This window comes from Fukomys damarensis, unplaced genomic scaffold (genome assembly GCF_012274545.1).
Source record: "Fukomys damarensis isolate Sample0158 unplaced genomic scaffold, DMR_v1.0_HiC HiC_scaffold_5, whole genome shotgun sequence".
Classification (NCBI taxonomy): Eukaryota; Metazoa; Chordata; class Mammalia; order Rodentia; family Bathyergidae; genus Fukomys; species Fukomys damarensis.
Window position 1 is genome coordinate 40,590,574 of NW_022900917.1, and position 11,092 is coordinate 40,601,665.

General features: G+C 38.8%; 1 pseudogene; it reads left to right on the forward strand.

The window, feature by feature from the left end:
* Nucleotides 1-1,923: 1,923 nt before the first annotated feature.
* LOC104851721 lies at nt 1,924-5,746 on the forward strand (annotated as a pseudogene).
* Nucleotides 5,747-11,092: the final 5,346 nt, after the last annotated feature.

Consider the following 11,092-nt stretch of genomic DNA (forward strand, 5'->3'; position numbering starts at 1 on the left):
AAAATTGTAAAATTGGTATTGGGATTTAATACAAAAGCTCCTTATCTTTTGAAGATATGTAGTGAAATATTTATGAATGAAGCCATATAACTTTGCAATTTACTTTACTTTTTCTCTCTTCTTTTTGCATTAGTAGGGATTAAACTCAGCACCTTCACACTGAGCTATTTTCTCAGCCCTTTTATTTTTTATTTTGAGACAGAGTCTTGCTAAGTTACTGAATTTCCCAGGCTGGTCTCCAACTTGCAATCCTGCTTCAGCCTCCCATAGTAGTACAGTTATTGATATGTACCACCAGACCTGGCTGGGATTTGCTTTAAAATAATTAAAGGAAGGAATGTGTGAGGGGGTAGAACACAGAGATAAAAAAAAGATTGACCATATGCCAATAATTATTAAAGAGGAGTGATTGATTCATTATACTCCCCTTCTGCGTATGTTTATAGTTTTCCACAGTTGGGTTTAAAACAAGATACTATCAATTCTAAGTAACTTTTGCTTCAATATAAGTCAATAAAGATACTCTTATACCCATTAAATCATTTTAACATGGATTTGAATTGTTTTCATTGATCCTCCAAGTCTATAGATAAATTAATTTCCTCATCAAAATGTATTTACAATTTATATAACATTGATTTATCGAATGCCTGTATTCACACTCACTTGGAAGTACTGTATTTGTCATTTTTAAATGCTACCACACACAGCTTTTTCTCTAGAAAGAATACACAGAAAAGAGATTCTAATAAGACAAGGGCAGCACTGCCAGTGGGAGAGACAGTCAGGCAAAGTCAGAGCACCTGGGGGTTCTAGTTCCCACTCCCTCACTAACAGGCTTGGTGACTTGGAGCAAATCAAGTTCTTTTGTCACCCACCACTCAGATCCTTATTACTTGCTTCCCCCACTTCCAACACAGCACTGGAGACATGGTGAAAAGGAAAAAGTTTGATGTAGAATGAGCTCCCTCAATAAAGAGCAAAGTAAAAGATAAATAACAGGAAGTAAAGACGAGGTAGATTTTTCTAAAAGGGGAGATGTATCGAGAAATAGAGGAAGGGGAGGGAAAGGGGATGAAAGAAAGGAATTGAGATGTACTGTGTACCTGTACCAATTCCCCACAGGGAACGTAAACATGCGCTACAAATACGCACTAATATAAAAAAAATGAATATAGCTCCAAGGAGATGGCTTCACATTGCTACAAATTATCATCTCATTGTGTCCAGCTATGCAAGGGCAGTGGGGACAGGGAATATAATGAGACAATAGACAACTGGAAGCTTGTTTTAGCCCTTCTAGCATTTTTCTTCTTTCCTTCCCTTCCCTGTGGAAACAAATGTGGACTGGATCTCGGGCAGCCCGTATCTGCATATTCTGTCCTTTTCTCTGGGCTGAGGAGAGGAGGGGTGGTGGTTATGCCCTCAGCCTGAGGAACTTTGAAGTAACAGCTTGCCTCTAAAAGACAAAACTTTAACTTAATTTTTTTTGTTGTTCTTTTGGTTGGTTTTCTTGAGACAGGGTCTCACTATGAAATTGAGACTGACCTGGAACTCACTATGTAGCCCAGGCTGGTCTCGAACTCCCAGCAATTCTCCTGCCTCAGCCTCCCGAGTGCTGGGATTACAGTCAAAACTTTAACTTTAAAAGCACCATTTGACACTGCCAGTTACATTCTGGGCTTTAATTTCCTTGCTCATTGAATTACTATATTAGGGGTTCAATCTGCTACACTGGGCATTTGGTGATTCAAATAAATGATAAATATAAAATAATTGTATTTAAAAATACTCTGTTGCAAGATTTCATTAAAATGTACTGCCCGATTAGAATCTTAGACATTGTCAATCTAATAGTTGGGAGAAAAAAACAAAACAAAACAAAACAGTCATCCAGCTGATTGTTTTGCTATGTGATACCCAATGACTGGTTCACTTGAAGTTCTCAATGAGTTGTCCAAAGGGACAAGGGATATCAGTCTCATCCTGGCAGCCCTTGGAGGTTAGCCCTTTGCCACACATGAGGCCAAGTCCTGGGCATCCTGTTGTGCTGTTTGGCATGGCTAAACTTTGGGAAGTTGGGTTTGGCACAAAGTGCATAGGAATGCATATGACACAGCCTGATACATCACAACACAAAAGCAAGAACCTGCATCTGACTTAGGCCAGAGAAGCCTGGCTGTCTGTGGGTCTTATACATGTGCTACTGTAGATCCAAACAGGTTTAAAAGTTGGTGACTTCGTGAAATGTATATGCTCAAATCCTCTTTCCTTTGTTCTGTGTTTCTTTCACCCCCATTTGGAATGCATTTAGTCTATTCTTGGCAGGAGGGCCTCCCTGGTGTATCTCTGGGAAAAGCATCCAAGAACTAAAACTCGGGAAGAGTTTCAGCTCTACACACATCAAGAGTGAGGCAGTTGGAACATATATTATAATCTTTTTTTAATAAACTGAAATGCCAAATCATAAATATAACACTAACAAATTAAATGTGACAGAATAGTAAATGAATCAAATATCAAATCCAAGTAAAATTTATTCTAGGAATGCAAGGATAGTTTGATATTGGTAAGTCTATTAATATAATTCAACAACTGTTAAGACAAAAGAGAGAGAATATGTAATTATCTTGATTGATGAGAAAAAAATAATTGATAAAGTTTGCCACTTTAAAATTCTAAACTGACACTATATGGAATCTTTAATATTATGATATGCTTTAATATTTTGAAAAAAACTGTCTTAAGCTAAAAGTCCACCTTATTTTAATGGAATAATAACAACTTTATTTTTTTGTTGTTGCTGTTGTTTTTTTGAGACAGGGTCTCACTATGTAGTTGAGACTGACCTGGAACTCACTATGTAGCCCAGGCTGGCCTTGAACTCACAGCGATCCTTCTGCCTCAGCCTCCTGAGTGCTGGGATTACAGGTGTGTGCCACCACACCTAGCATAACAACCTCATTTTAATAAGGAATTCATAAAAATGAGCAATTAGTAAAAATGTCCATGATCCTTGAAATTCCTAAACATGTAGACAAAATTTTGTGTGTGCATTTTTCTAGACTTTTACAGCATACTTAAAGAGATAAAATGCTTTAGAGAGTTTTCACTAATATAAGTAACAAGAAAAGAATGCTTGCTATTCTCATTATTACTTATAATGTACTAGAATTCATGACTCAATGCCATCAGACAAGAAACAGAACAAAAGGCATAACAGTGGGAAATGAGAAAGATTAAATTACCTGTATTTGAGGATAATATGATTGTAATAATTTTTTTTCTATCGCAAAGCATGGAAGCATGCTCAAGTGATGTTAGTTGTATTACTTTATTATGAAGATACATGGGAAGTCAAGAGGAGAAGAATCAACCACACTGAATGGGATGTAGGTCAGGACAAAAGACTAGGTCTAATCATCTGATGGTAGGTATTTGTCTTAGTTATTTTCTCATTTCTGGGACAAAATACCCAACACCCAAGTTAAAGGGGGAAAGGTTTATTTAGCTCACAATTTATAGAGGCTTCAGTCCATAATCAGCAGGTTCCATGGCAGGGTGGATGGGAGGTAGACATGGCAGAGGAGGAATAGTTCATGATGGGCAGAAGGTAGCAAAGCAAGCAAGGGTCAACCATAGCTCTTTCTATCTCTTATATCTTATCCAGGCTACTAAGGGTGGGTAGCCTCACACCTTAAATCCTAGGGCCCTTGAGCTTAGCATTGCACCATGAATTAATTCCAACATCACACATTCCAGATCCAGTCACCTCTGAACAAACCCCACCTATGACTATGTGAAGCTTTAAGGGGAGATCTAGACACAAGCTACAAGAGTAGTCCTTGTTCTTTATTCCTTAGCTCTGCTATGAAGGTGATTAATCTCTTATTTCTATTCTAATTAACTACTTAACAGACTCTGCATGTCTTTCTTTTAAATAGACTTGCTTTTCCCAAGTTCCTACTCACCTGGCCAAACTAAAAGTCTATAAATCCCGGGACTTCCTGGAACTCTACAATGGCAGGAACTCTGCAACAGTCCTTCCCACCAGCAGGAACTCCACAGCAATCTTTCTCATGGGAAAGCCAAGATAGACATGAGAGCTGCAGTAGCAAAAGTAGAAGAGTTAACAAAAGTGACTAAAGGTCTTCAGGGACAAATGCAAAAGAAGATTATGGGTGACAATCCAAGAAGCTAACCAATTGAGAGCAGAAAAAAACTCATCTGGAAAAACAATCAAAGACCTAAAAGCAAAGTGCAGTGAATTAGAAATTGAGAAATATGAGGCTATTTTAAGAGCCAGAGATAGCATGCAACTTTTAGAAGAAGCTAATCTTCAAAAATATCAGGGATCGAACTTGGGACCTTGCACTTGAGAGGCAGATGGCAGCACCATTGAGCTAAATCCCTGACCCTAATCCTGGTTTTTAAAGGTTCTGCTTGAAAAGAGAAGAAGATAAAGAGAAAATGAAAGAAGTATTTGCTCAGCTCATACAAATTCTGCCATTAGAACCAGGAAAGAAATTGAAAACACCAAAAAGCAGCATCAATTACCAATTTCTCAAATGACAGAACTTTCAGCTCTTCAGATGGAGTGTGATGAAAAACAAATCCAAATTAAATCATGCATCAGGAGGAAAAAAGCTGTGGAAGAAGAACTGGAAAAAAATTACTGTGAAGGTAGAGGAAATGAAAGTGATTACAGAAAACCAGAAGAAATGCTCAAAAGATGTATCATCTCTAAACATTCAAAAGATGATCTTGAGCTAAAACTTAAGAGAGCAGAAAATAGAATAAACCAACTTGAGCCAGGCGTGGTGGCGCACTCCTGTAATCCCAGCACTCGGGAAGCTGAGGCAGAAGGATTGCTATGAGTTCGAGACCAGCCTGGGCTACAAAGTGAGTTCCAGGTCATTCTCAACTACATAATGAGACCCTGTCTCAAAAAAAAAAAAACCTTGAAATTAATTCCTCAGAAGAGCTATCACATTCCCATGAAATGATTCAGAAACTTCAAATTGTGTTGGAATTGGAAGAGAGAATAGTGGCTTTGTCAGTGAACAAAGGCTTAAACTTCAGCAAGAAAATGAACAGTTATACAAGGAAGGAGCATTTCATTTCCCATGAAATGATTCAGAAACTTCAAATTGTGTTGGAATTGGAAGAGAGAATAGTGGCTTTGTCAGTGAACAAAGGCTTAAACTTCAGCAAGAAAATGAACAGTTATACAAGGAAGCTGAGCATTTCAGAAAGATTGGTCTAGAGGCTCAAAAACAACAACAAAAAAAGCCAAATTAAACATCAGTGCAATAGAACATGAATTTTTCAATGAAGGAACATAGGTTTGAAGTTCGGTTAAAAGAGATGGAAGACAGTAACCGAAGTTCCACTATTGAACTGAGGCATCTCTTAGCAATGCAACAGAAAGCAGCCAATAAATGGAAAGAAGAAACAAAGAAACTCACTGAAAGTGCAGAAATTAGAATCAGCAACGTAAAGAGTGAGCTGAGTTGAAAGAAACTTCATACCCAGGAGCTGCTTTCTCAGCTGCAAATAGCAAATGAAAAGGCAGCTGAGAATGAAAACTTAATTCTAGAGCATCAAGGAAAAGACAACAGACTTCAAAGGCATCTCAGGCAGGCAGGAGAGCTGCTTCTGCTTCCCAGCAGCTCGTGTGATTACAGTGCAGAAAAGAAAGGCAGCCTGCATGATGAATCTGGAAAATATTTTCAAATGTTCATAGTTCCCTTACAGAACTGTAGAGTTGAGAAAGCTGTTGGATGAGAAGTGTACTGACACGGTGAAGCCTGCAGAGAATGGTTACGGCCTGCGTCACTTTGCATAAGCATTTTCTGCTCTGTTTTGAGGGTTATTGAGTAACAGAACAAGTGACAGCTTCCCGTAAGTAAAGAAAATATATCCCTACATTTGAGCTTCATTGAAAAATAAATCCAGCTGAGAAGAACTCACGGTCTTCATCAACGAATCTATTTTTTAATTCCCCCTTGTTCCTTTGCATGAAAATAATAATTTTCAAACTTTGGTAATCATGAGAAAGAGGTCTTAAGAAAAATCTAGAATTTAATATTTCAGGTTCCAACATTTTGGTAATTTTATATCCAATTGTTACTCCTACCTTCTTTTTAAAGTTCCTAAGAATTCATTTTATTATGAACTCATAAATGTAATAAATTATGCACTTTCCAAAAAAAAGTCTATAAATCCCGACCCTAGACCAACCCCTCCCATCAATCGGAAGGGAGCGTGAAGGAGAAATCCTCATCCCTGCTATGCATGATAGTGTTCAGGGTACACAGGGCTGAATGAAACCGGTTTCTGGAATGTTCTGTAATATCAAAACCACCATTTATCAATCAAATCCATGTACATTCATTCTCTTCAATACTTCATTGGGAAAAACCAACTAGCCATTGGATTTGGTCCAGGGAGGGACAACAATTCCACTGAATGAAATCAAACTTGGGATGTGAGTAGTTTCTCATGTAATTTACTTGGCTTTGAGGCATACACAAACTGGCCCCACAGTTATCAAGGATTAATCTGTATGATGTTAGTAAAAGCTATTTATATTACTGAGAAGGGAATCACACTATGGTTAAGAGCACAACCTCTGTAGCCAGACTGGATTTGAATTCATCACATACTAATAGCTTTGTAATACTGGAAAAGATACATAATTTTTCTGTGCCTTGGTTTTCTCTTTCTTTCATTTTTTTTTTCCTTCTTTTTTGAGAAGGGTCTGGCTATGCAGTTCAGGCTGGCCTTGAACTCACTATGTAGCCAGACTGGTCTTGAACTCACAGCAATCCTCTTGCCTCAGCTTACTGAGTGCTGGGATTACAGGCATGTGCCACCATGTCCAGCTCAGTTTTTTTACATATACAATCAAAGTCATAGAGTTGCTATTTATAAAGCACTTAGATTACCTAGTTATTGTCATATACAGTGATAAATAAATAGTTTATTTTGAGCGCTTACTATATACCTGATACCATGGTAAGTATTTCATATGCACTTTTTCCATTTGAGCCCCATAAAGGCACTCTAATGAGTATAATAATATAACAGAATGCTTGAAAGAGGCTGTTTTGCCTTGGTTTAGCTGAGAACAAGAGAACATTAGCTAGAATTCACACGTTCCAAAGTGAAATGTTAACTGACTTTGGCAGGACTTGCAAAGGAGAAGCTTAGGAACAAATTTTGACCCTGAAGTTGAAGAGATAGGGAAAGTAGTGTGTGTTTATAAATGGGCGTAGGAAATGGAAAGTGAAGAGGAGGATTTCTTGGACCCCAAACCCAGAGAGGGGCATGAAGGTGATACTTAGAGAGCTTGCCCAGTGTCCCCTGGAGTTTGGAATATGAAGGGTCTAGTATCTGATGCATACCTCTTAATTCTGAATAAATCTAAAGGATTGGGATTTACAAACCATGGATAGAACAAAGGGAGCCACCTTATAGGAGCAGGCAGAGGTATATGGTGCTCTCAGACAGGAGAGCCATGGGAGGGGAATGCTCAAGAGCCCTTTTAAAAGGCAACTGAAGCCAGGCACATGAGTCTTTAAGCAGAAACTGGGGGTGGAGGCCAATAGGGCTGCTAAGTGACCAGACCCAAGACAAAACTGGCCCATGCCCTTGTAAATTCCCAAGTGGGAAGTCTCCAAGGATCCCACTGAAACTTCCCATGATAGAGTGGTTTTGGACATCTGTCAGCTCCAGAGGACCTCAGCACGAGCACCAGTCAAGAACGATCTCAGAGTCAGCTGCTCAGTGATAGGGTGGGGATGAGGAAGTAGAGCACAGGTTGGAAAGAGGGAAAGACAGCCAGGACACTTCCTCCCTGCACACCATTCCTCTGGTGCACACTCAGTGGGGACTGACAGCAGAGAAAGGGGAAATGAAGTTCAAGTTTAGAATTTTACACAAAATCGGACTTTTCAATTACAGAAATGTGACAGTTTTGTGACTACAAGGGACAGAGAACTTTATAGTACCGAGAATGACTGGAACAGTCCCAGGACAAGGTAGTCCACCCCAGGGACAAGGAAAGGGAAGCCACAGAGTAGTGGAAAGAAAGCCCATGAAGACTCACTCTTCAAGCACCAAAGTTGTAGTGATGATGGTAATAATGAAATCACCTTTGACATTTACTGAGATCTTACTATGTGCCAGTTTGTGTTTAAAATAAAGTTGAGTCCTCTGTATCTATCCCTGCTTGTGGATGGGGGTAGAGGTTGCATCCATACTGAGCCTTGACAGACTTTTTGTCATTTCCCCCAGAAGAGTACAGTATAACAGCATTTTAGACAGCATTTACATATTATTAGGTATTATAAGCAATCTATAAGCCTCTTTCTTTTTCTTCTTCTTCCTCCTTTGAGACAGATCCTCCTGCCTCAGACTTCCAAGAAGCTGGGACTACAGGGATCTTCTACTATCCCTGGCTTAAAACCATGGGTTTTTAAAAGACTATTAAAAAAAATAAAAAAGGAAAGATTGAATACCCAGCCTTGGTCTTCCACCTAGTATGTGGAATCCATTTCACACTGGGACCCTGACATACGAACCCAGGCAGATCAACTCCTTGCTGTGAGATGTGAGCTCAGTAGCAAGTCAGGAGCTTCCTCATACAGACAGAGGGTGGTGAAAGGGGCACGGACTAGACCCCCTATGGGCTCCGCACATATCCCAGTCCATAAATTCTTGGGACCAGTGGAAAGGGCTCCGGAGTAGATCTCTTTTGGAAAGCCTAGAAGGAAGAGTCATGGTACACACTTGGGATTTTAGTAGTCCTCCTTCAAGGTATCTAGCTTTTTCTTTCTTAAAGAATATATAAAGGGTTTTTTGTTGTTGTTTTTGTTTATTTGCTTGCTTGTTTTTTGTTTTGTTTTGGTACCGGGGATCAAACTTGGGGCCTCGCACTCGTGAGGCAGGCAGCAGAACCACTGAGCTAAATCCCTGGCCCAAGAATATATCAAGTTTTAAAAATTAACTCAAGTCTGGGATTTGCCTAAGGGTCTAGTACGCCTTGCTCTGGTGAGTTGGAATTGGCTACGAGATCCTATTTGTCAGGTTGAAGTTTTCTTCTGATACAATCAATCTTTTGTGTTACCTGAAAATTTTGTTCCTGTGATTTTCATGACTGATAAGCCCCACTACCTTGGGGTATGGCCTCTCTTGTGTCCACTTGACTACCCATACTCCACAGCTGCAGTCTCCCATGATGCACATCCCATTTGTCTTCAACAGTCTCTGCCTGAATCCTCCACTCAAAGCTCCTCTCAACCTCATGGTCAAGAAACTGATTTGCTTAGCTCTTGCGGAGAGACATGAAATGATAAATAAGGATAAACGGAGTTTCAAGAGTGGAGGTAATGTTCAGAGTTTAAAGGACAATGAAGAAGAGTTTGGGATTTCCCAAAATAGTTTGAACATCTTAATTTTTCCACTATAAAAACAGTTCTAGCTAGGTGTGGTGGAGTATGCCTGTTAAACCCAGCACTTGGGAGGCTGAGGCAGGAGGATCACCTCAAATCAAGGCCAGCCTGCACCACAAAGCAAGACCCTGTCTCAAACAAGCAAACAAATAAACAATAAAATGGTTCTGGGCCAGGGATTTAGCTCAGTGGTAAAGCATATATTGTCATGTAGAGGTACAAGATCCCAACAATGAATGTAATTGTACTGTATCCCTAAAATGCACCAATAAAATCAATTAAAGCTGAAAAAAAAAACCCATCATGAGCAGTTTGGTACTGACACATGGTAAAATAAAGATCAGTGGAGAATTGAGGCTTCAGAAACACTACTAAATATGAATATTTAGTGTAAGACAAAAGTGATAGTTCCAATTTAGAGACAAAAATCATGTTGGACACTTGGCTAGTAATATGGAAAAAAGTTAAATGTGGGTTTTTACCTCACTCTTTATCCAAAAGTAAAATCCAAGACTCTAGCTTGGTGGCATATACCCCTAATCCCAAATACATGGGAAGCAGAGGCAGGAAGATCACTTAAACTTACAAATTTGAGCCTGGAGACCATAGCAAGACCTCATTTCAAAAATAAATAAAAAAGTAAATAAATTAAAAATTCATGTAGCACAAAGATTAAAAGATAAAATTAAAGCCACAAAAATACTAGAAAAGAACATGGAAGAATTTTTTTAAAAATCTTAAAGTAAAAGCTAAGTATGGGACAAAAACCAGGAAGAAAAAATATAAGTATAAGTACACAATTATGTAAACATCTCTGCATGAGAAGTTACTATAAACAAAGTTGAAAAGCAAAGACAAACTCAGAAAAAAATATTTGCAGGTATAGTAGAAATAAACTAATTTTCAAAAATCTGTAGAAAGATAAGAGATGGACGGAGATAGAAACATAACCAAAAAGGAAGAAAAGAGAGAGAAAGGCAAGAGGAAGAGGAAAGGAAAGAAGAAAAAGAGTTAGAAAGACAAGAAAGTTGTTCACAGAGAATGACATGCACAAATCTCTAAACAGGAAAGTATACTCATCTTCATTGTGAGACAGGTTCTTGCTATGTAGTTCAGGCTGGTCTTGAACTCACTATGTAGCCAGGCTGGCCTCAAACTCTTGGTGATTCTCCAGTGCTGGGATTACAGGAGCACACCACCACACCTGGCTCAGAAATTCTATAATGTATTATGACAGCAGAGATGTGAGGAAACTCTCAGGTGTGAAAAAAATAAATTAGTATAGCCTCTACAGGGAACAATTTGTTAATATTTTTTAAAGTTTAAATACAAATACCTTTTGCCTTAGCAACTCTGTTTCTAGAAATTTATGTTAAGATTCAAGGACTGGCCAGGAATTTAGCCACCTTCCTCACAAGCACAAGGACCTGAGTTCAATCCCCAGTACAAAAAAAAAGGACTATAAAATAAGGATAATTAATACAGTGTTTTCAGTAACAAAATTCTATTAGTATGGATTAAGTAAAATAAATCATGATAGCCAGGTGTGGTGGCGCACACCTGTAATCCCAGCACTTGGGAGGCTGAGGCAGGAGAATCACTGTGAGTTTAAGACCAGCCCGAGCTACATAGTG